Here is a 25,088-nt window from a genome sequence, read left to right as displayed (position 1 = left end):
TGCCTGCTTGGTACAAAATTGCACAAAAGGAAGTGGGGTTGTTTTTGGTGGGGGGATGGGGGGTGGCAGGGAGGACTGCCAGCTCAGGACTTAGTGAAATGCCAATTCTTAAATTGAAATGAGATCGTTTTCCTGCCCTGACTGTGGATTCAAGCCCCCAGGTGTTCAGTGGGAGAAGGTGTTGTAATCTCTGCCGGTGTGTTCTAGCTGGAAGACTTGCTTGGAGGAGGCATCTGGGCTCCTTTCAGTCGTGGCTCTGGCACAGGTGACTCCGCGCTCACACCTCTGTGATCTGTGTTGAGGCTCTTGGGGTTTTGTGACTTCATGGCAGCCACTCTGAGAAATAAGAACTGGGTGATTTCCTTAAGGGGATGTTGAACCTTTGGGTATGTGATTTTGGCAACACTTTAAAACAACAAATATCTCCATGAGAAATAAACTTTAGGCGTATTGTGGACAAGAATGAAAAGGACTCTTCCTTCCAGAACAAATGGGTGGAGGATAAAGAATGGGGAGAGTTAGTGTTGATCTTGCAACAGCATTTAAATATTTGGGTTGGTTGGGTAAAGAATTTATGAGCAATATTCTTCACCCTCAGATGGTTATTAGCAGTGTAAATTAGCATTGTTCTTAACCCTCAGATAATTCCATTGGAGAGGGTCAGATCATGACTCCAGAGAATTTCCTCCGAATTCTGAGTCCAGTCACTGGATTGAACAGCTGTGGTCTAGTGATATTCAGCCACTGTTCTCTAACAAGTACATATCTGGGGCCCATCGAACCCTCTGATGCTAAAAAGACATAGATGATAAAAGCAAATTGAATCTGATCTCTACTTTTGATCATTCAGAATGAGCCAAGATCAACATATACATATAGTACAAGCTTACAGAGCTGTTATATTTATTTTTCAAATGTTATTTTAATTGACTTATTAAAACTTAGAACCAAGTAACCCATAACAATGATGTTAATATAAATAATGATTCGATTCTTAGGCTATCCTTTGAGGATCTATTTAATCTATGACAGAGGTGGACCATGGAAACTTGTCACACACAACCTTCCTTCTCTTGGAAAATGAATTCCAATTTGAGACACAAAATAGACGGTGCACGTTGTTCCATCCAGGCAGCTAGAGAAGGACCCCTTTACCCTCTCAATGGATTCTCTGGTGGGCACACTACACATTTTCTTAGGGTAGAAACAAAGCAGAAACACTAAACTCCTTGCTATGGGATGAATATTTGTGTCCCCCCCAAATTCACGTGTTGAAATCCTAATTCCCCAAGGTGATGGGACCTTTAGGAGGTACAAAGGTCATGAGGGCAGAGCCCTAATGATTGAGATTAGTGCCCTTATGAAAATACTGTCCTCAATACTAAAAAACCAGCATATATACAGGAAGAGAAAAAGAATTTATTACTAACGTCAAAGACCAAAACTACCATAATTCCACAGCAGGAGAAAGACATGAATCTACACCGTACTGAAACTGTTTTCTTACACCATTAAGAAGTAGGACACAGAGGAGAAATAGTAAGGAGCAGTGCTCTGGTTGTTTCAGGTAGATTCTTTAGGGTTGCAAACGGCACAGTGATATGCACTTTACCTTAGTTGAAGAACATTTAAAGTTAAATAAAGAAATAAGGAGGGAAGTGTCTCCATAGCTGCAGGGAAACCTGGTGGAACAGGAAAGCGGTGCAGGATGCAGCTGCCCTCTGGTCACAGCAGCTGTAACGAGCCGGTTATCTTGTCAGCTTGTAAACCTGTGCCCCACCGTGTTAGGGGCTCACTTACCTTCTGTTTCTACTTCTACTTATTTTGCTGCTGTAACCTACTAGTGAACCTTCCCTCTGTGCCCCATACTCAGTCTCACTAAGAACCAGGGTTTGAATGGTTCAGCCAGTCAGCACTGAGATGTGCGGCCTTCTTCACACCCTGGCCTCCTATGTGAGCAGGGAGCCTCCTATGTAATGCACGTGTTGGCTGTCTGCATCATTAGACTTGAACCTACACAATCTAGACAGAGAAGTGAAAAAACAAAGGATCCAGAAATAAATAGGAAACTATAATAGAATTTTTAAAACTAAAAATAGAGTTACCATATGATCCAACAATCCCACTCTTGGGCATATATCTGGAAAAGACAAAAACTCTAATTTGAAAAGATCCATGCACCCCAATGTTCATAGCAGCACTGTTTACAATAGCCAGGACATGGAAGCAACCTAAGGGTCCATCAACAGAGGAATGGATAAAGAAGATGTGACATATATATATATATATGTATATGTATATATATATAATAGAATATTACTCAGCCATCAAAAACAATGAAATAATGTCATTTGTAGCAACATAGTTGGACCTAGAAATTATCATACTAAGTGAAGTAAGTCAGACAAAGACAAGTATTATATGATATCACTTATATGTGGAATCTGAAATAGTACAAATGAACTTATTTACAAAACAGAAACAGACCCACAGACATAGAAAACAAACCTATGGATACCAAAGGGGAAGGGTGGGGAGAGATAAATTAGGAATATGGGATTAACACATATAAACTATGACGTATAAAATATTCAATAGATAAACAACAAGGATATACTATATAGCTCAGGGAACTATATTCAATATCTTGTAATAACCTATAGTGGAAATAATCTGATACATATATGTGTGTGTATGTGTGTGTGTGTGTGTGTGTGTGTGTGTATATATATAAAACTGAATCACTTTGCTGTACACCTGAAACTAACACAATTATAAAGCAGCTATACTTGTTTTTTAAAAATCTAAAATTTAAAGGATCAGAAAAATTTTATTAAATAAAGAATTTTATTTTTATTCATGCATACACTCAAACTTTGAAGTATGGTACTTTTCAGTCTTCAGTAAGAGACTAAATTTTCAAAGTATGTATCTCACTTTATCAGTCATCTATGACATATTGGTAATTCAGAAGCCTTTAATTGATTAATGTTAGGAAAACCGAACAAAAGAATATTTATGTAGCATCTCTTGTAAAGCAAAGGCAAAAGGAAATAAAAGGAAAGATACGAAGCAAAAATAAATGTAGAGTGAGCCCTGGTAAGAGTAGAAGGGATGCAGATTTTAAAATGTGTTTGCAAGCCTCACATCTGGTCTACCCTCCTGCTTCCAAGGTTGGTTACAAGGATGAGAGGGGAAAATGTTATTGACTCAGTTTTGTGATTCATGTAAATTCACAAAGAGAAAGCAATGTAAATGAGACTGACTTTTTAAAGTAAGAAATTCAGAAATCCGGGCACCGACGTTAAGGGCCACCAGTACAAAACAGGATATGTAATCAGTATCTTTACTGAATAGATAGGAAGGAAGTGATGTATTTTTAAAAGACGTCTTTTTATAGGTCCAAACTGAAATGGCAGGATTTGAGTACAATGGCAGATCGAATCCCCCTGGGACGATTTCCTACAGTTCTGCTATATTTAGATGTTTTGTGCTTACTTCTTCCTTAGGTCCTACCGTAGCCTGTCTCCAAGTTAGTGTCCTCCAAGTTACTCCGTGCATCTGCTTTTCCCTCTTAACCCCACCTCTCATAGCCTTTATAATTTATATATCCTGCTTCTCTGTGAGTTTTCCAATCCTGGACAAAGAGTTATTTACAACTGCCAAGTGGGCACAATGGTTTTGTAAACAGGGAACTCATTTGAGTTAATGATTATCATCTTATTTGGATTTTCGCTGCAGGTCAAAGAACACTTTGGAATTCGCTTTAGTATGAGATTGAACATTGTAGAGGGGGTCTCTTTTGGAGTTGCACAGAGAGAACGCAAGCAAAAGTCTCCCTCCACGTGAACTGGCTGGTGTTCACAAAACCTACCTCTGCAGTTCCTATTTACTTTATCTCTGCCCTATCAGCAGCAGCTACATAAACAGGTCTTGAATTGTTAGAAAATCGGGATAACAACCTTAAACGATTGGGTCAAGGTTAACTCTGTCCTATTCTTCCTTGTCTGTTTCACTGGAGTTCCGGGCCTTGCTCACAAACACGTTCGGTGTTGATAATCTGAGATTACTCAGGAGCTTAAATTATAATTATTTTACACACTTATACAGGTGGACAGGTAGCTCTTTTATAAGAGGTAAAAGGTAGCTCTTTTATAAGAGCTATTCTGGCCATTAATTCTTATAAAAGAATCATATAAACAAGACTTCAAGAAAAGCAAAGCCAGAAAATAATCGTTGACTGAGTAACCAGCATATGTTTATGCTTTTTTTTCTTTTTTGCCTTTGAGGTAAGAAATTCAAGGTACTTCCCTGGCAGTCCAGTGGTTGGGACTTTGCGCCTCCACTGCGGGGGCGTGGGGCGCGGGGCGCGGGTTCAATCGCTGGTTGGGGAACTAGGATTCCACATTCCGAGCAGCTCGGCCAAAAAAAAAAGAAAGAAATTGAAAGGAGACAAGCATCTACCTGTGATAAGAATCAACCACTAAGTTTTGCATTTGTAACATTTGGTCAGGAAAGATACAATGATTGAGCTCCCCCTGCACATTTTTCTGTTTTTTCAGCACCTCTCAAAGTATTTGGTGTGAATACCCTTTGACGTTTGAAGAAAATTCCAAAGTTGCCCATTATCATTTATAGACTAAGTTTCTAAGTTGTATAAGGTTTATAGAGAAATACTCTCTTTTTAGAAATTATCTCAAAGAGAATCTAGGCACTGTTGCAGGAACCGTCAACTTGATCTATAGGGGACCTGGGTCGCTAATTTCACACAATCTGATCACTATCAAGAATTTATTTATTCCCTGATTGAAATATCAAACAAGGTGAATACAGTAGCCTCATCCTTTGCCTGCTAAGCCCTGATGGGAGAAGATAGGCCAGGACGACCCACCTTTCTACCTCCCAAATATGGAGGAAGAAAGGTGCTTCTTTAGGGATCTGAGGGTTGCTCTGTCTTCAACATCCTATTCTTTGGCTTACAAACTTCAGTGCACCTAAGAATCACTTACGCATCTTGTTTAAAAAAAAAAAAATTCCTGGAGATTCTGATTCCAATACAAAAAGATTTGGTGAGGTCCCAGGATCTGCAGTTTTAATTAGCCTTTCTCAGCAGTTCTGGAAGAGTCTGGGTAATAGCTTCTGCTGGTTGACAAATGTAGGACACCTTGTTCTGTTCTACCACTGTTTTCATTGCAGAGATCAAACAAGCACCCTGTTTCCTTTTGAAAGTTTGCAAACTTAGTTTTTTTATTTTTGTAATTCAGTGAGGATAGGGTGAGAGTGAAGAGAAGATAATCTTTATTTCTCTAAACACATTTTGTTTTCTAGGAAAAGAAAAACGTTTCAAAGTGATCTATATTGTCAGTTCTTAGAGAGCCTCCCTAAACCTTGAAAGCACCACTTTGGGAATTCTTGGAGGGGTCCAGTTAATATCAGAGTTTTAGAGAGTAAGTTGTCCAGCAGATGTGCTGTGTCTAAACAGGGGTAAAATCATCGTAATGTCAGAGATGTACATTGAACAAAGTCATTTAGTCATCTGCAAAATGAACTTTCTACTCTGTGACTAGATTCACTTTGCAATGACGTATTTTAGAAAATACAAAATAAAAGCTATTAAACTTAATGTATGTGTTATTGAAACACTGGTTTTAAAAAATATAAGGTTAGGGGGCTTCCCTGGTGGCGCAGTGGTTGAGAGTCCGCCTGCCGATGCAGGGGACACGGGGCGAGGATCCCACGTGCCGCAGAGCGGCTGGGCCCGTGAGCCATGGCCTCTGAGCCAGCAGGTCCGGAGCCTGTGCTCCGCAACGGGAGAGGCCACAGCAGTGAGAGGCCCGCGTACCGCAAAAAAAAAATAAAATAAATAAAATAATAAAAATATAAGGTAAAAATATTGTCTTAAATATAAATAGTCACTTTTGAGCATATAAGTCCAAAAGAGCTAAGGAGTTGTGTTTTTTTTTCTCCAGCTTCCTAAAAATAAGTTGCCTTTGAATAAAAACCATATATGGAATATTTATCCCTAAAGGAGATTTTTTTCTTTCTTTGTTTTAAATGACTAAAACTATTTTGCATTCTTAACTACAGCATTCATTCCTATGAATAGATTTGAATTTTTTCTTGCACACATTTGAACTGAGCTTTCTAGAACACTATGTAGCGTTATGTGGAAGAACTGCTACTTCTGATGCTAATCTTTTACATCTAAATAGAAAGACACCGGTTTCTAAAGCTAAAAATAAAGTTAAACTAAGTATTTTTCCCACTTACGGATATTTAATTGTACTAAGAAAAGATGTATACTTTTAAAATCTGAATATATATTTTCATTTCTATAAACTGTTTATTCCTGACCCTCAGACCTTAATCTCTTTTGTGTGTCAAAAAAATAATATGAAAACTGCAGTGAGGTCTTATTGTTGTTGACACAGATAACCTCATTCTGTGCTAAAGTGAGAATCTTTGGGTTTTGTAAACCCCCTGCTTACTGCCTGGCATTGGGTTTCCCTATGACATTGTCCTTAAGGCCTCCTGGATTTTATAGATGCCCGATGTGAATGATTTGATAGAACTGACCGTTTATAAAAGGGTATAATATCAACAACAAATATTTGCTCCTCAAGAATAGTTGTGTGTGTGTGTGTTTTCATGTAAGAAAATAGAGGTGGTTTGTTTATAAACGGATACTGGATTTCACGTGTGAGCTTGAAGTGTCTGGAGGTAAGAAGAAAAAAATAAAGACAGATTTTCTTTTTCAGTAGGACTGCAAGAAATTCTGTATTTTTCTCAAGCATTTTTTTAGAAGGCAGGAAGACCTTGTTCACCAATGTGTTCCTAATTGGGAGAAGAGAGCCAACACTGAGAATTTGTTTAAGAGGATAGGCAGGTCTTGCTTCCATATCTTCAGGGACTGGTCTGATTCTGGGTCCACTGGAGAGTGTGGGCCCGACTGGGGAAGATCTATGGGAACGGAAGGGCTTGTTTAGAAGCAATCCTGGAGGTGCCGCTGATTTTCAGGTCTACCTTTCCCTCCCTCCTTCTACTCTTTCATGCATTCTTTCAGTTGTCTGGGTGGAGTTCAGCTATCAGATCGCTCTCACTTGCCAGGAGCAGAAATAAACATAAATTGGCCTGGGGGTGCTATGAGGTAAAGATAATAATCAATTGATTATGCAACAAAATGACTGCGGATATATCAGCATCAGGCATGTCTGCCTCCAAGGTCACTGTCATGGGGAATCTCTTCCCCTCCCTCCTTCTCTAAGCTCTTCATGTCTTCCCGGTGACTTATTCTCAATAAGTGGATGATCTCACAGAGCTGACATCTTAAAAAAGGGCATCATTTTCCCATGAGGATTTCAGTAGTTGGAACTGGAGAGTGTTATCCTTCCTGGGAGACACAGAGGCAAGACTGGCCTGGTCGGCAGCCTTGAGAATTCTGGATTCCAGCTCACACCTGAAATGGACAAGCATGTTATCCGTAGGGGCCAGGAGTAAGATGAGCCAGGGGATGAGGCTTGGAAGACTGGAGAAGCTGAGATCAGACCTCCAGATCCTGGAGATGAAGCCAGATGTTCAGAAGCCCATTGTGCCTGGAGCTGAACAGAGAAAGGTGATAAGTCAGAAGGAGGGAGGCACACGAGGCAATTGCTAGAACGAAGTCCTAGAGAAGTGTCCCAGTTCTTGTATTTGTGAGAGCTTTGTAAAGACAGACATCACATACTTTGCAATTCCACAGTAGTTTGTGCTGCTCAGATCACATTTGGCATGTTTTACCTGGTTGAATAAAAACCTCATGTTAAGAATCAGGAGACGGAAGTTTTGAGAGACTAAGAAAGTGACTTGCCCAACGTCGCTCTCCCCAGGCAGGGCTAGAATCCGGCCAGAGGAGGGATCTTCCTGGAGTTCATTCATTGAGCATGTAGCATGTGCCAGGCATGCTTTGAGATTCCATGCTACAAGCTGGAAGAGAGGCGTCCCAACAATTCAATGCTCTGACATGTTTAAGAGATGGATGGACCCAGTGCTGTAGGGAGTGGCGTCATCTGGGTGTGAGTGCTTCATGAGGACGTAAAAGCTCCCTGGAGAGACAGCGCTCTCTTATCCCAGGAAAGAATACATCTGTCTTCCTCTCTACTTAATTTCCTCCCTAAATTTTGCTGAATGTCCCATTGAGGGTCCTTTGCTAGATACACTATTAGCTTTTTGTGTGGCTCTACCAGAGAACCATGGGCTTATAATACTACACAGAGGGACTTCCCTGGCAGTCCAGTGGTTAAGACTCCAAGCTGCCAATGCAGGAGTTGAGGGTTCGACCCCTGGTTGGGGAACTAAGATCCCACATGCCACGCAGTGCGGCCAAAAAAAATAATAATAATAATGCTATGTAGACCCAAGGGAAGGATTTAATCCAGTCCCCTCATTTTACAGGCTCAGGAACTGAGGGCCAGAAGGGATGGGTGGATTACTTGAGGTCACACAATGGGTTAGTGGCAGTGCTAAGACGTGAATCTAATTCCAAATTTGGTGTTTTTTCCATACTAACCCCAATCATGTAAGTTTTCAGATAAAAGTTAAGTCCCTTGCTGTTAACCAAAGTAGTGAAGTTTCGTGACCATAGGCCAGACCTGACATTTTAGGTTAGAACAGCCTTTCTCTCTTGTTCTGCCTCCTTCTTTCCTCGCTCTTACTTCATAACTTCCACTGTCGCAAGAACGCTTTGGCTCTTGGCTATGGATAATAAACTCTCCCTGTCTCTCCCTCTCTCAGCACTGAATATATCATGCAATGAGTGTATGATTTTCTTCTGATGTGCTTTTATGTATTTTAAACTCTGGTTTGACTAGTGTGCCTTTGCTGTAAATGCCCAGATTGCAAATGGTAGCGAGGCGCTGTAAAAACAAAACGCTATTATTCTGGTAGATATCCACAGCTAGAGACAGAGCACCCGTTCCCATTTCCTTTCCTTCTCATTTACTGGATAAGTACTTAGCCTTTTCAAAACCCTTCCTGGTGAATAAGTATGTAAAATATTTGCTGTATGTGTCAAAACTGGAAGTTAATGAATTACAAAAAAATTCTTATTTTGTGGAATAGCATTTTCTAGCTCTTTCAGCATGAAGGATACAGAAATAGGCAGTGGCTTTCAGCGTAATGATGGTCTTTACAAAGGGGAGATTGTGTTACTTCTGTGAGACTTCACAATCCCCCTCAACATCCAGTAAATCTCCTTTTGGACTAAATAAGGCAGAACATATTATGCATTTTTCATTTATTGTCTAATACTTAAAACAAACAAACAAACTTTACCTTGTACTTCCTATTCCCTTTAAAAAGTACAAGTTCTCTTTGTCAAGAAAGATTGTATTGCTTTATTTTAAAGGCAATGCCAAATGTTTTAGCAAGAAGGGAAGACTCTAAGCTTGGATTTTTTTTTTTTCTCATTAAAAACAATCTCTTCCTAGAAACTGTGGAATGCTCTCAAGGTTCTTTATTAATGAATAAATAAGTTTCATAAGACCCGTAGAGAAAAGGAAAGAAATTCATGCGTGCTGGAGTTAAGAATAAACCTAAGAACAGTTTTGTTTGAAAAAAAAATAAATTCTTGAACGTCAACAAAGCTGACTTACTCAATAGGGTGCCTGCTGGGTGCAAATCCAGTGTTCTTGGGCCTTAGGGCCTATTGTCACCTTCATGAACTGTTATCCAAAAGTCAGTAGGCCCATCACAGGCAGGCCCTTTATCTTTTCCACCATGAGGTCTGGCTGTGGGACTGACTGTCTGGTTCACTCTGGGGTTGATTGACTACAGCTGGTCTTGGAAGCAAATGTTCCTTCATGTAACATTAAGGATTGCAATCCTGCACCCTAGGATCCACCAACAGCTGAAACAGCAGCCGGGAAAGGGTTAGTTTACGCTTTTGAGGGTAAGGACACCACTTGTGGTTATGTCTGTCTGGAATCTTATTCTGTGTTTTCTAGAGACATTTCACTCTAAACATGGGAAGTAATGAAAACATAGACAGTGGTTACACGATATTATGCTTGTTTCAGGAAGAGCTTGGAGCTTTACACATTTTCTCTAACTCATTTTTGTTTCACCTTGGTTTTAGGAATAAACCTAAGTAATATAAATAAACACACACACATAATTTATGGAGATAGGGAGACTGAGCCACTGAGGTCTTAGAGGCCTGTTGTAGTCTAATCAGGACTGGCAGTAATTCCGCTGACCTATACACTGTTTTCCATCTTCTGTCCCCACTTTGCTAGATCGCTGCCTTCTCACTGCCTGTGTTATTATCTATTACAGTAATGGAGGGATTAGGACTTTGGAACTAGCTGACCTGTGTTTCAATCCTGGCTCACTGATGTGGTAGTTGTGTGATACAGAGCTCCCCACTCAAAGTCTTAGTTTGTTCACCATTTTTTAAAAAAAGGATAATTTCTACTTTTTGGAAGGATTAAAGGAGATAATATAAGAGCATTTGGTACTGTATGATTCGACTTATATGAGGCACCAAGAGTAGTCAGATTCATAGAGACAGAAAGTAGAAAGGTGGTTTGCCGGAGACTCAGGGGAGGAGAATTCGGAGTTATTGTTTAACGGGTTCAGAGTTTAAGTTTTGCAAGATGAAAGGAGCTCTGGGGGTGGATGGTGGTGACGGTTGCCTAACAATGTGAATGCACGTAATGCCACTGATCTGCACACCTAACATTGGTTTAGGTGGTATATTTCACGTGAAATGTGTTTTCCACATGTAATACTCTGTGCGTTGCCAGGCCACTTTTGTTAAGCTGCCACTCCTGCACCCTTTCCTTGTCTTCCTTTTTGCCCCTGGCAGATGGCTGACCTCACTGGACATCTGATCAGGGGTTATCTGGAACTCTCGCAGCAGGACAACTCGGGCACATCCATGTAACCCTAAGTCGCAATGCTGCGTCCACTGCTCAGCTCAGAATCACAGATTGTCCGAGATGACAAGCTCAGAGAATATCTAAGTCCCACGTTAAACACAGGAAAACTGAGGTCCATAGGAACGGAGTTTTTTGCCTAAAATGACATGGAAAATCAGTGGTGGAGCTGGATCTAAAACCCAAGCGTATAAATTCCTAGTCCAGTCTTGGGAATCCTTTGCTTCCCAAGAGGTCATGGATCTGTGGACATATCTAGACATCATTTGGGCCCCTCTGGTACCTCAAATCAGGGTAAGGGTTTTCTGTACTCTGATAAGATAACCTCAGAGACTAGGATGTAAAACATTACCTTGAAAGGCAGTTGTTCTAAATAGCTTTATGGAGGTATAAATGAGCTACAGAACTATACACATTTAAATTGCACTATTTGAGGACATATGGAATATTCAACTCTTTATAAAGCCAAACCCATCTATCTTTTCCTTAGTGATATGTTCTCCCACTTTGAAATTCAGAAAGTCTTTGTCTACTGGAGTTTATTAAAGATTCATTTCATCTTCAAAAAAATAATAAATTGTATGATCTGATAAGACTTGTTGTATGTATATACCGTGAAGCCATCACCGCCATCAAGATAATGGCATGTCCATCACCGCCACAGTTTTCTTGTTCCCATTTTTTTTTTTTTTTTTTTTTTTGTGGTATGCGGGCTTCTCACTGTTGTGGCCTCTCCCGTTGCGGAGCACAGGCTCCGGACGCGCAGGCTCAGCGGCCATGGCTCACGGGCCCAGCCGCTCCGCGGCATGTGGGATCTTCCCGGACCGGGGCACGAACCCGTGTCCCCTGCATCGGCAGGCGGACTCTCAACCACTGTGCCACCAGGGAAGCCCCTCTTATTCCCATTTTTAATGTTGCTCCCTATCCTACCTTGTCACCAGACAACCACTGATCTGTGTTCTGTCACCATTAATTGGTTGGCGTTTTCTAGAATGAATGGAATCATACATACTCTGTTTCTTCTCCGTCTTTTACCCGGCATAATTATCTTGAGATGCATCTATGCTGTTGCATTTATCAATAGTTTATTCCTTTTGTTGCTGAGTAGGAGTCCATGGTTCGGACATACCACAATCAGTTTATCCATTTAGCTGTTAACACGTATTTAGGTTGTTTTCAGTTTGAGGCTATTACATATAAAGCTGATATGGACATTCATGTAAAGTCTTTGCATGGACGTCTGATTTCTGTATTAACCATGTGTTTCTGATGTGACGACATCTGGTGATCTTGGGGAGGCTGCCCCCCAGTCAAGGGTGCATTTCATGTGCAAACTAATCAATCTAGAGCACTTACTCCCCAATGCCTCTTTTTTGGTGCTCTTACAATCTGGGCCACTATCCACCTGCACTAACTACCCCCAGGCCAGGTATCAGACAACAACTAGGAGCAACCTCCACACTTTGGAGACTGTTGAAATCATTCATACTAGCCAGTCCGCCTTACCCTGACTCGCTCATTCCTTCTCGAAAACACCACAGTAAAAGCTCTTGCTTTTATCTTCCCCTCACTCCTTTTGCCTCCTGATTGAGCCAAGTGCTTCCTGGTGTGGTACCCCTGCATGCCGTGCCATGCCTCCAGTTTCTAGGCAACTGTGAGTAAACCATCTTCCTTCCTGACAGTCATTTCTACATCTGCATGTCTTACCAGACCTGATTAAAACAAATCCCAGTTTCATTTTTAAACACTTTCATTGCTCTTGAGTAAATCCTAGGAGTGGAATGGCTGGATCACATGGCAGGTATGTGTTTAAGTTTTTAAGAAACTATCAAACTGCTTTCCACATTGCTTGTACCATTTTACATTCTCAACAGCAGTGTCGGAGAGTTCTAGCACCTCCATTTCCTCACCAACCCATGGTATTATCAGTCTTTTTAATTTTAACCATTCTAAAAGCTATGTATCTCATTGTGGTTTTAATCTGTATACCCTTAATGAACAATTCTGTTGAATATTTTTGTGTGCTCATTTGCCATCCTTATATCTTCTTTGGAGATGTATCTGTTCAAATCCTTTGTTCACTTTTTTATTGTTTTTTTTTTTATGGTTGAGTTTTGAGAGTTCTTTATATATTCTAGATACAAATTCTTTGTCAGATACATGATTTGCAAAGATCTTCCCCCAGCCCCTGACTTATCTTTTTGTTCTTTTAGCAGTGTCTTTTGAAGAGCAGACGTTTTCAATTTTGATGAGTCCATTTTGTCAATTTGTTTTTTTTATGGATTTTGGTTTTGGTGTCAGATCTAAGGAATCTTTGCCTGACCCAAGATCACAAAGATTTTTCTCTTCTGTTTTCTTTTAGAGGTTTTATAGTTTTAGGTTTCACAGTTAGGTCTATCATTTACGTAGTACTACTTTTTTATCTGGTGCAAGACACCAATTGAAGTTTTTGTTTGCTTTTTTTGCATATAGATATCCAATTGTTACAGCACCATTTGTTGAAAAGACTGTTCTTTCCCATAGAGCTGCCTTTGTATCTTTTTCAAAAATCAGTTGTCCATATACATGTAGGTCTGTTTCTCAGTTCTCTACCCTGAGATCTGTCAGTCTTTCTGCTAACTCCACACTGTCTTGATTACTATAATTTTACAATAAGTCATGAAATCAGATGGTACTAGTCCTCCAACTTTGTTCTTCTTTTTCAAAGTTGTTTTGGTGACTCTAGGTCCTCTCCATCGGATACACATGTAGAATCATTTTGTCAGTTTCTACACAAAAACCTTCTGGGATGTCAATCAGAATACATCAATTTGGGGAAAACTGACATCTTAACAATATTAAATCTTCCAACCCACGAACACAATATATGTCTCTCCATTTATGTAGGTCTTTTTAACCTTTCGAGCAATATTTTGTTGTTTTCAGTGTACATGTATTGCACATCTTTTGTGAAATTTAGCTTTAAGTATTTCACATTTTTGATGCTATGTGAATGGTATTCTTAATTTCAACTTCCAATATGAAAAAAACTTGTTATGTCAAACTTGAATGCTCTCTTTCCATAGAGAAAAGTAAAACAATGGTTTCCCTGTTCTATTTTGGCCCCTATCTCTCTTCGTTCTATTTTGGCCCCTATGTCTCTCAAGAAGTTCTACAAATGGATTTTCCTCTCTGCCTTTCAAACTAAATGCCATGAGTCCTATCGTGAGGCTGAAAGTGTAGCCATATTGCCCAGAAGGAGCTAACTGTGCTGTCCTCTTTTGCCAAAGGAGCTCAGCAAACTGAGTATATCAGAAACACAAATTTCTAGGGCTTGTAAGAATTCTGTGAAGAGTGCGTGATAGGGATAAATTACTCTTGCCGTGAGAACTTCCACTTTTGCACTTCCTGGCTTTACTATGGCTAAAATTGAAATACCAACGTGGTAGTACCCAAAGTGCTTGAACTTAATACCATTAATTCCCAAGTCCCCGCAAGTCTATAAATTCGTATTCTAAAATTCAACTTTTCTATTTGTAATTCCTAAGAGTGCTTAACTTTCAGTTCCTTACCTGTAAACTTTACAAAAAGTAAACAACCTCGCATCTGACATCAGGGCTTTATAAGAAATGAGTGAGCAATTCTGTCTCCCCAGCAAAGCAGTTGCCCTCACAAGCTATCTCTTGGTCAAAGTTCGGCTGACTCTCATCTCCTTCTTTTCCATAAAACTCTTACTGTTCAGTAAACCTGTTCAGCATAAAATATTAAGAACAGAGAGCTGGTTAATACTCCTAAGAGTATCTGCATTTCAAAAGACTATCACTGTAATGCAGACAGGTATTGTAATCGTGGATTTCAGGCATTGTGGGAGGGAAGGCTACAGAGGGGCAAGAAAGCTTCCAAGATTCCCTCATATCTCACTGTTGTCCTACCTTTGTGTAGTTCTGACCCAGCCTTCACCTCTGTCTGTGTGACGGTTGGGTTTTAACTCTTGAAAGAGGTTACTGATGCACACAAGACTTTTGTGTCCCTATGTCCCCATCTATGTAACTAGTAGATCACGGATCTTCCTTCCTTCCCTCCCTTCCTCCTTCCCTCCTTCCCTCTTTCCTTTTCCCTTTCTTCCTCCTCTCCTTCCTTCCTTCTTTCCTTCCTTCCTTCTTCCTTCCTTCCCTCCCTTCCTCCTTCCCTCCTTCCCTCTTTCCTTTTCCCTTTCTTCCTCCTCTCCTTCCTTCCTTCTTTCCTTCCTTCCTTCCTTCCTTTCTTCCTTCCTTCCCTCCCTTCCTCCTTCCCTCCTTCCCTCTTTCCTTTTCCCTTTCTTCCTCCTCTCCTTCCTTCCTTCTTTCCTTCCTTCCTTCCTTCCTTCCTTCCTTCCCTCTCTCCCTCTCTCTCTCTCTCTCTCTCTCTCTCTCTCTCTCTCTCTCTTTCCCTCACAGGAAAGTTGAGAGGTAGCACATGATGTTCAAAGGCAACCTAAAGAAAGTTCAGACCCAAGTTGAATTGCGATGATTACCGTGATTCAACTCCTTCCCTACATGCCAGCCTCTCAGGCACTGGCACTATTTAGTGACATTTATTAAGCCCCCACTGTTCAAAGTCTTGAATGTCCTTCAATTCAGAGAATTAATGTGGGGAGCCGGAAAAGACACCCCCAGAGACAAACAGGATGTTGAACCAAGCTCAGATCTACTCAAGCGTGAGGACTAGTGGTAAGAAGGAGAGGGTAAGAAATGATACTAACTAGATAGCATCTCTTTAGAAAAACTTTATGAATCTAGTGCACTCAAACTGATATCTGAAGAAAGAAAGAGACATAGTCTAGCAGAGGAACAAGGGTAGGGCGACTCAGGTGTCAGGTGCTGCCTTTAAGACCCAAGGCACACCAGCATAAGTATATTCCATGCCCTGAATTGCAATTTTTAAGAAAGTATCCACATACCTGGAACAGGTTAAGAAGGTATGAAATTTGAGTTCATTGACACCTTCAAAAATCTTTTCCACCAAATCCAGGGCAGGGAAAGAGCAGCCTCTGGAAATTTGTAGTTCTCTGAAAGTGTGAAAATAGCAAAAAGACTGTTCATGTTTAAAGGAAGTCTGCCTAAAGCCATGCTTTATATTCACTCTTCTCTGTGAACATCAAACTACTGCCAGGCCTTTGTTCCAGGTTTTCCAAGGAAAGTTGAACACAGGCTGCCACCTGCCATGAGTTGTCCTTAAGGAGGTGGTGTTGGTGTTCGGCAGGACCCCACTCTCCCCTCTACATCCCAGTTGGCAGAGACTGAGCTGAGGCAGGTCCTTGAACAGAGCAAGTGTGTCTGTCTCTCTCCTGTGTGAGAAGGGCCGAGAAGATGGAGTTACCCCTGAGTCATACAGCCCATCACATGGTACCGAGGATGATTTAGAAGAATTGAAGCACTCTGCCTGTATCTGTTACCTTTAGTGGCACAAAAAGTGACCCCTCAAGATGTCAGCCTAAAGAGCAAATATTTATTATCTCACAGGTTTTTGTGTGTTTTTTGTGTTAGGAATCTGGGAGCACTTTAGCTGGGTGGTTCAGGCTCAGGATTTCCTATGAGGTTGCAGTCAACCTGTTGGCCGGGACTGTAGTCACATGAGGCTGGAGGACGTGCTTCCAAGCTCATTCATGTGTTGCTGGCTATTGGTTGAGTATCTCGCTTACTCACCATGTGGGTCTTTCCATAGGCTGTCCCAGCATCCCCACACCATGGCAGCTGGTACTCCCCAGAGTAAGTGAACCGAGAGAGAGACCAAGATGGCAGCCACAGTCTTTTATAACCAATCTTGAAAGTGGCATACCATCACTTCTGCCATATTCTGTTGGTCATCTAGACCAACCTTGGTATAATATAGGAGGGGATTCTAGAAGGGTGTGAATATTAGGAGGTGAGAATCATGGGGACCATCTTGAAGGCTGCCTCCACCATAGTCTAACTGTGCAGAGAACACAGTTGGCCCTGGTGTTTGATATAATGTATATCACGTAACATGTCTTAGCTTAGAGGTCCTGCAGTGTAGTGGCAAGACTAGTGGACTTGGAGTAGAGGAGTTGGAATTCAAGTTCAACTCTGGTAATTATGAATGCTATGTGAATTTGGAATGCTGCTTAACCTTTCTGGATATCTGTTATCTCATCCGACATCTCAGGGTTTTCCTTAATAAGGTCAAAGATATCTTTCAGCTCCAAAATTCCATGCCGCTAAGAAATAGGCTATTTGGGGCATGAATGTTATGAAGGCAATTGTAACAAAATGGGCAATTCTAGTGACAGTTCTCTTACTTCAAAGTAATAAACCAACTGGAGAAATGGCACCTCAGAGCTTCCTTGGACCTTATTTCTTTTTCATTCATGATCCATATTTTATTCTAGTAAGTAAGCCTCACAATAGCATATTTTTATTTTATAATGCTTTAAGATGTAACGTACACATTTTAACGTGCAAGTAAACTCATCTGTAAGCCCCATTAGGAAGATGTTAGGCATGGGAAGCATTATAGCTCTGGTTTTCCGGTTCCTGGTGGCTGATGTCTACATGGGTGACAGTTTGGCCACTGTCAGGTTAGGTTGCTTCCTGGCACGTGACCCAAATAAATGGATGGAATGCTCATTTATGAAGAAAAGTAGAATTTCGAAGTCTAAAGAGACAGCTGTTAACGGCCTCACGTGTACAGGTGCACTAAGACGAGATGAACCGTGGAGTTCTTTATCTCATGTACTAGCCTGGAGCAAGCAGAGGGCGGGGAGAAGCATCCTGGGATGTGTAAGTCTAAGATGAGACTGGGAAGACCACCACTTGCTTATCTTAAATTCCTTCAACGTGCCAAGCAAACTCTCCTTTCAGGGCCTTTGCGTTTGCCCCGCTCTGGAATCCTTTAGGTCCAGTTCGGTGATCTCCCCTTCAGAGAAGCCTTCTCTGGCCACCAGTCTTAAATGGCACCCTTCTCCTGGTAACCATTCTACCCGCATTTTACTATCGCACAGTGCTTAGCGCTATCTGAAGTCATCTTGCGGGCATACCTGTCTAAGGTGTTCACCTCCAGTAGACTGTAAGCTGAGAGGGGTCACCCGTCCATCCCGCTGCTGCCGTATCCCTGGTGCCTTCAACAGTTCCCAGAGCAGGGTAGGTAGGCACTCGAGATATTTGTTAAATGGGTGAATGAACTGGGCAGTCTGGAAAGGTTTGTGGTTTGATGGAGGTCAGTTTCAGGAGATGTCTGGATGGGGATATGAGAGAATATTAACTGGGCCTTTTTCCTCTTCCCTTGGAATCCATAACTAGGGACTGAATCTACGAACACAGGCTCCAAGCATCCCACACACCAAAGATAACCCCCAACAAGTGGAAGCAGACACCTTCCCCAAGGCTTCAGGAAGAACAGGCCCAGCTACTAGAAGCAACAACTGTGTTCCAGGAAGGGGAGAAGAGGAGAGAAGGGTTTCCTGTAGTATCAGGGACTATGCCATTAATGCATTGTGACAGAGCGGCCTCTCCCCTGGAGACAGGAGGGATGCTTTTCCCTTCTTAAAAGCCAAGGGAAGATTGACTTTGAAGAGAAGCGTACTGGCAAGAGGGGAAGACTGGCACCCCTCTCGCTTGCCACCTCTGCTTAGGTGATGGGCCAGCCAATCAGCTTCTGTGCCTGGTTGACCTGGGGAGAGGGAACAGGAGAAAAATGGCAGGGCAAAGCAGAGAAAAGAACTGGCCATGAAGCCAGTGGTCCTTGCAGTGTGTGGGTGGCAAGGATGGGTAAGTTTCTTGCGTGGACCATGGGGGAGGGCAGGCTGGGGCCATCTTGAAAGTTCTCCACTAGCAGACAAGGCTCCCAAGTTTCTAAGAGGATGCATGTATGGGGCTGGGGGTGGGGATGGGGACAGAGGCAGGGGAACGCTGCTGGTAGTGGGAGCTGGGGGGTGGGTGGGTGGAAGAGGCTGAACAAGGGCCTGTTCTCCCATCTCCAGGAACTGTGTAGACCCTGCAAAGTTAGCCAGAAGGTTCAGTCAGGTGTTCAAGAGTCACATTTACACAGTAGATGCTGAGAGCTTGTCCGTGTCAGCCCAAGAAGCAAAGAACACTACCCGGAGAGATTTCATCTGATCCCTTCTCACTGACCCAAACCCACTGAGGAGTCAGATTTTGGAGGAGGGTTGGGGTAGAGGGGCCCAGAGGCAGACCGTGTCCCGTCTCCACGGGGTGTCCCTAGAGCCACAGCCCAGCCTGTGCTGGGGGACAGAAGACATGAGATTTTGATTGGATACGAGACTGGCGTTTTAAACCGACCTGGATTTTTTATAGGGGAAAGCGACCAGCAGTCTATAGCATCTAGCAGAGTTGTCATTAAGGGACAGGTGAAAGGTATTTGACAGAGCATGGTGGAAGGCAGGAGCAGAGAAAAAAAGTAATATTGAATATTAAATTAAATATTAAATTTTCAACACTGAGTTCAAACTATCCAGTCGCCTGGTTACAGCAGGAAAGGCAGTTCGATGGACCTTTACTGAGCGAGTCTCTCAAGGCTTTGCTTTTTCTTTGTGTGAACTATCGCTGCTTTTTGTCAGAGGCTAAGGTGACAAGACAGTTTATAAAATCCATGATTCAAGACACACCCTTTAGTACTGCGAATTCAGTTACCTTTCCTTCTTGCACGCACCCTCCCCAGCAGAAGACTAAACGCTAATTTTGTGAAAATCATTTTCCTACAGCTTCAAAAGATTTTTTTTAGATCTTTGGGAAAATCATTTTTAAAATTTCAAAGATACTTTTTACTAAAATGGAGTGGCTAGGTTGAGAGAAAAGCACCTCCCTCGTTCCCTCCTTGCTTGATAAATAAATCACCAGGAAAACCCATCAGACTATTCCCAAAAGGGGGGATGTCCTGGGAAGGCATTTCCTGTTGCTGGTGAAAGCTAGTTCAAGGGAGGACCTACTGAAATCCATGTTCGGAACAGCCTGGGTCAGAGGCAACAGTTTGGTTGTTGTTAGCTGAAAGAGAAAGTTTTCTGGAAAGGAATGATAGTTGAAGAAGTTAAAAGTTAACTGTATAGCTTTGGGTTTTACATAATCTGTTTTCAAACGGAAAATACATTTCTTGAATGGTAAAAAAAAAAAAAAATCAGAAAACACACTTACTTTTATCTGATGACAGTAAACTGGTAAAACTGTCTTGCTTGGACCTCTCTGATCTCTGCTGCCAAGAACCCCTTTCATCTTCCTGATAAAAAGCACTGAGTAGCACCTACACCTGCGAGAGACACTGGAAAGGTTGTGTGTATGTGTGTGTGTGTTACTTCAGATGTAACAAAAATGTAAAGCAAAGCAATGCCGTGTGTGTGTCCTTTTCAGAATTTTGTGGAATTCGAACACTTTGTCATGGTATTTGTGCAGTCGTTCGTTGGTTAACAGCCAAAAGTCAAGGTGTCTTTATTTTTCCTGCAGTTTATACATGAAAAACCCAGCTTGCGATGGAGAGGCCCCTCTCTGCCGGGCATGGGATGGTGATCTGGTAAGGGGCCAGGTACCCTGGCCCTCCCGCCTCAGGGAGCCCGAAGCTCTTTCCACTCCGCCCAACGCTGAAAGCTGTGAACTACTCATTGGCCTTCCATTATATGATTACATCCATCAACAAACCCCTTTCCTCACTGACCGTACTCCCCTCCCTCACACAAAACCAATATTTTCTTTTTTTTAAGTGTTTTACTTCTTTTTATTTTAATTTTATATTGAAGCATAGTTGGCTAAGAATGTTGTGTTAGTTTCAGGTGTACAGCAAAGTGGTTCAGTTATACATATACATGTACCTATTCTTTTTTCAAATTCTTTCCCCATTTAGGTCATTACAGAATATTGAGCAGTGTTCCCTGTGCTATACAGTGGGTCCTTGTTGGTTATCTATTTTATATATAGTTGTGTGCACATGTCAATCCCAAGCTCCCTAACTGCCCTTCCCCCCAACTCTTCCCCCCTGGTGACCATAAATTTGTTCTCTAAGTCTCTGAGTCTGTTTCTGTTTTATAAATAAGTTCACTTGTATCATTTTTTTTTTAGATTCTGCATGTAAGTGACATCATAGATATTTGTCTTTCTCTGTGTGACATACTTCACTTAGTATGATAACCTCCAGGTCCATCCACGTTGCTGCAAATGGCATTATTTCATTCTTTTTCATGGCTGAGTAATATTCCATTGTATATATGTACCACATCTTCTTTATTTGTTCATCTGCTGATGGACATTTAGGTTGCTTCCATATCTTGGCTATTATAAACAGCACTGCAGTGAACATTGGGGTGCATGTATTCTTTTGAACCATGTTTTTCTCCAGATGTATACTCAGAAGTAAAACCAATATTTTCTAGTCGTCATTTAGACCCAGGATAGGAATTAGGTTTTATCTCCTTTGATAGTTGCCATCTATTGTTAGAGGATGCTGCGGGTACTGAGCTGAGGAGGATTCTGAGCAGATTCCGGACAGGACTCTGTGGTAAAGAAAAATGTGACGGATGGAAGAAGTCCTGGAGCAGAGGGTGGTAACAGGTTTATGAAACATTTGTCTTCCCTGATGTAGGCGTTGTGTCTTCCCTTAAAACCTCAGACTTTGCTAATGGAGAGACCATTAGGATCCTGATTCTGGAAGACTTTTCTTTCTCAGACTGCTGCTGAAATCGAACCCTTGGAGTCTCTAGGGACATGTACCATAGGGACCTCAAAATTACAAGATTTGAATTGTTATAGTAATAAAAATGTTAGATTATTATTAATAATAGTAATAAAATGAATTCTTATTAATAGTAATAAAAATTATGCCCATCAAGAATTAAGTTTCTACTAGACGCTAGGTAATATGTAGATAGGGACGTAGGTAAGGCCTGCAGAAAGTATGTAATTTGCCCAAGGACACACGCGAGTAGGTAGATAAGCAGGGATTCAGTGCTGAGTTTGTCTGACTAGAGCGCAGCCTCCTTCCAAAGAAAACTTTTCAGCAGGAGCTGAAGTACTGCAGGCCGTTTCATCTGGGCTGCGGAGACCTTTTGTGGAGGGGTGGGCATGTCGAGAAGTCTCTCCCTCTATGGGATCCCTGCATTTTCTTTTTTAAGAGAAACATGGCAGAGTGAAGAGCTGATTACTAAAGAATGAGGTTCCTTTCTGAATGATAAAGGGAGGTGGGAAGAAGGAACCGGCTAACCCAATATATCAGGGTTTCCTGACTCCCCCGCAGAAGCAGAGGGGGCTGCCTCCGTTCAGCCCGTTCACTAGGCCAGTCTCGGGCTCTCCCTGGCCTCTGCCTGACATTATCAGCGTTCACATGTGTTGGCATCCAAGGACACCCTGCATTCCAGAGCACCCCACCTCTCAGTTGCTGGAGAAATCATTCTTCTTTTAAGCAAAGAAAAACCCCACAGTCTAAAGAGGCCGTTTTTCATCTGGACCATCAAACAGCAGCTCTGTAGGTGTATATAAGTCCTCTCTTGGCTGTGCTTGCCAAGCTCGTGATCCAGGGGCTGGAGGGGCATAATTCACGAGATTCCGGCCGCCAGCAGGGCCTGGAACCCGGCAGGAAGGTTGGCCGCTCTAATGAGCTTAGTTAACTCTTCAGAAGCCTGAGATACAGCAACACTTCCAAAGATCCTCCGCATATTGAAGTTTTGTGCTGTGGCCACTTTTATTTTTAGTTACCTTTAAATTAGCAAGGGCATTAAAACTCAGAGCTTTGGGGCAAGAAGGCTCTTGATGAACACGCTACCGCTCCTCATCAGCGCTCGGCACGAAATTTACGAGACCCTTACGGTTTGGGTGGGGCTGGACCTTCCTGACCGCGTTCTGCCACTCTCCTCTCTATTCTGTCTTTTCTGGTCTCTCCTAGAGACTTCCATGGTGCTCTCTGTGTTTATCAGGTATGCTTTGCCTCCAGACGTTTGAGTGTGTTTGCTGTTCCTTCTACCTGGAACGTTTTTCCTCTAGGTGCCAGCATGGCTCCTTCTGCCACCTCATTTAGGTCCCCAGAGCATCAGTGTTACCTCGTCAGAGACATCTTCCCTAATCTCCAGCCCCTGCCCCCCAAAGCCCACTGCCGTCACTCTCTACCCTTTATCCTGCCTTGTTTTGCTTCGCTGCATTTATCAGTCCTTGTTTACAGTTGTCTGCGTGACCAGAAGGCTAACTCCATGAGGACAGGGAATTTATTTTGTTCCCTACTATGTCCCAAAGCCTAGCCATTATTTAATAAATTTTTTAAAAAATCATGGTAAATGGGGGCTTCCCTGGTGGCGCAGTGGTTGAGAGTCCGCCTGCCGATGCAGGGGACACGGGTTCGTGCCCCGGTCCGGGAAGATCCCACATGTCGCGGAGCGGCTGGGCCCGTGAGCCATGGCCGCTGAGCCCGCGCGTCCAGAGCCTGTGCTCCGCAATGGGAGAGGCCACAACAGTGTGAGGCCCGTGTACCTCAAAAAAAAAGTCATGGTACATGAAGGAACGAAATACTGATCTGGAAAAGATGTTGGTACACAATCAGTCAGCAAGTCAGTCAAATTTTACTGAGGACTTAGCCTATCCTGGGTTCACTGGGCCATGGTCAGGCATCCTAGATTGCCAGGACTCTTCCAAGGGAGAGGGTGCTTCTCTTAGAAAAATGGGATTAAGTTTCTGTTCTCATTTTGGTCGCCATCTTATTTTCGTGGCAGCCTGTACGTGGCGCTTCTAACGCTGAGCCATTTATAGGCAATAAAGCACCCAACGCTTGTAAAACGGGAAAATCCAAGCTCACTGCATTACTATTTTGCAAGGTAATTTACTAATATTCAAAAGGCTTTAAGGGATTTTTTTCCCCAGAAACAAGCTATACGTAATAGCAATAGTTGAATATATTATGCCAGTTCATCTCTGCTAACCATGGAAAATGTACAGATTTTGTCCTACTATAGAGGCTATTGGGTCTGGTTATCTGCACATGTTCATGCATTATACAAAATCCCAAACTAAATTTAGAATAACATTTTCCAGTGCTAGTTTGTTTTTGTCCTAAATACAGCAGCGTTGGAAAGACTTTATTTCATTTGCTGCCCTTTTCCTGGCGGCAAGTTGAGACTTCAGAACAGAGAAATGGAGTTGCTTCCGAAAGCAGAGAGGAAGGTGAGAGTCCCACGGGGAACTGGCCTTAGTGTTTGGATGAGCGAGTCTTTTTCAGGTATCTCTGTTCTTTGGGGGTTTTTTGGGGTTTTTTTGTTTTTTTGCGGTACACGGGCCTCTCACTGTTGTGGCCTCTCCCGTTGCGGAGCACAGGCTCCAGACGCGCAGGCTCAGCGACCATGGCTCACGGGCCCAGCCGCTCCGCAGCATGTGGGATCTTCCCAGACCGGGGCACCAACCCGTGTCCCCTGCATCGGCAGTAGGACTCTCAACCACTGCGCCACCAGGGAAGCCCCTGTTGTTTGGTTTTTAAAGGAAACAGAGACACTCTCCCATCTGTCCCCAAGTCCATTGTGTGAAATTTGCCTCGTTTGGGGACTCCGTTATTTTCCTGGCTGTGAAATGGAGAGTCCCTGGGATTTGCAGGAATGTGCTGTCTGGAGACGTTCCCAGGGGAGATTCTTCTTTGGCAGCCTTCCTCATACTACAGTCTGGGGACGAGCGCTCAGTAAATAAGCCCAAATTCCATGACAGAGAGAGGACAAAGGCAGTGGTGAATGGATACAACGGTCAAAAGACACTCTCCACTTCAGTCTTTTTGTTCATATTCTTGCCACCTCTACTGCTATAGGTAACAAAAGGTTGAAGTTGTCACCATCCATTTCTATTCTGACTTGACTAAAGCTGTGTTCATCTAAAAGGTGCCATAAAAACTTGAAGAAAAGTCTGCAAGGTTTGAAAGTTAGAAAAAATTTTAAAAATAGTATGGTTTATAGTTTCATGTCCTCTGGTTGCTCTGACTATAAAACTGCCTTGAAGGGGGGTCCCCGATGGACCTGCTCTTTTCAGGGTAATATCCGTGGAAAAGCGAAGTTCCATTGTTTTCTGAACATCCTCTTTTCTCTCACCTGCATCAGCAAAACTGAGCCTTACCAGCCCGTTTAGGAGAGCTAGAAGCTTAGACTGGCAGGACCAATTTGCCAAACAAGGCGTAACGCAGTTCATTCACTCAGAGACTTCTCTTCGTACCATTGGAACTTCAGAATTATCCTCAGCC

Source organism: Delphinapterus leucas, chromosome 2 (genome assembly GCF_059928025.1).
Source record: "Delphinapterus leucas isolate spDelLeu-1000000601 "Yukka" chromosome 2, BTC_Dleu_Yukka2, whole genome shotgun sequence".
NCBI lineage: Eukaryota > Metazoa > Chordata > Mammalia > Artiodactyla > Monodontidae > Delphinapterus > Delphinapterus leucas.
This window is presented reverse-complemented; position numbering follows the sequence as displayed.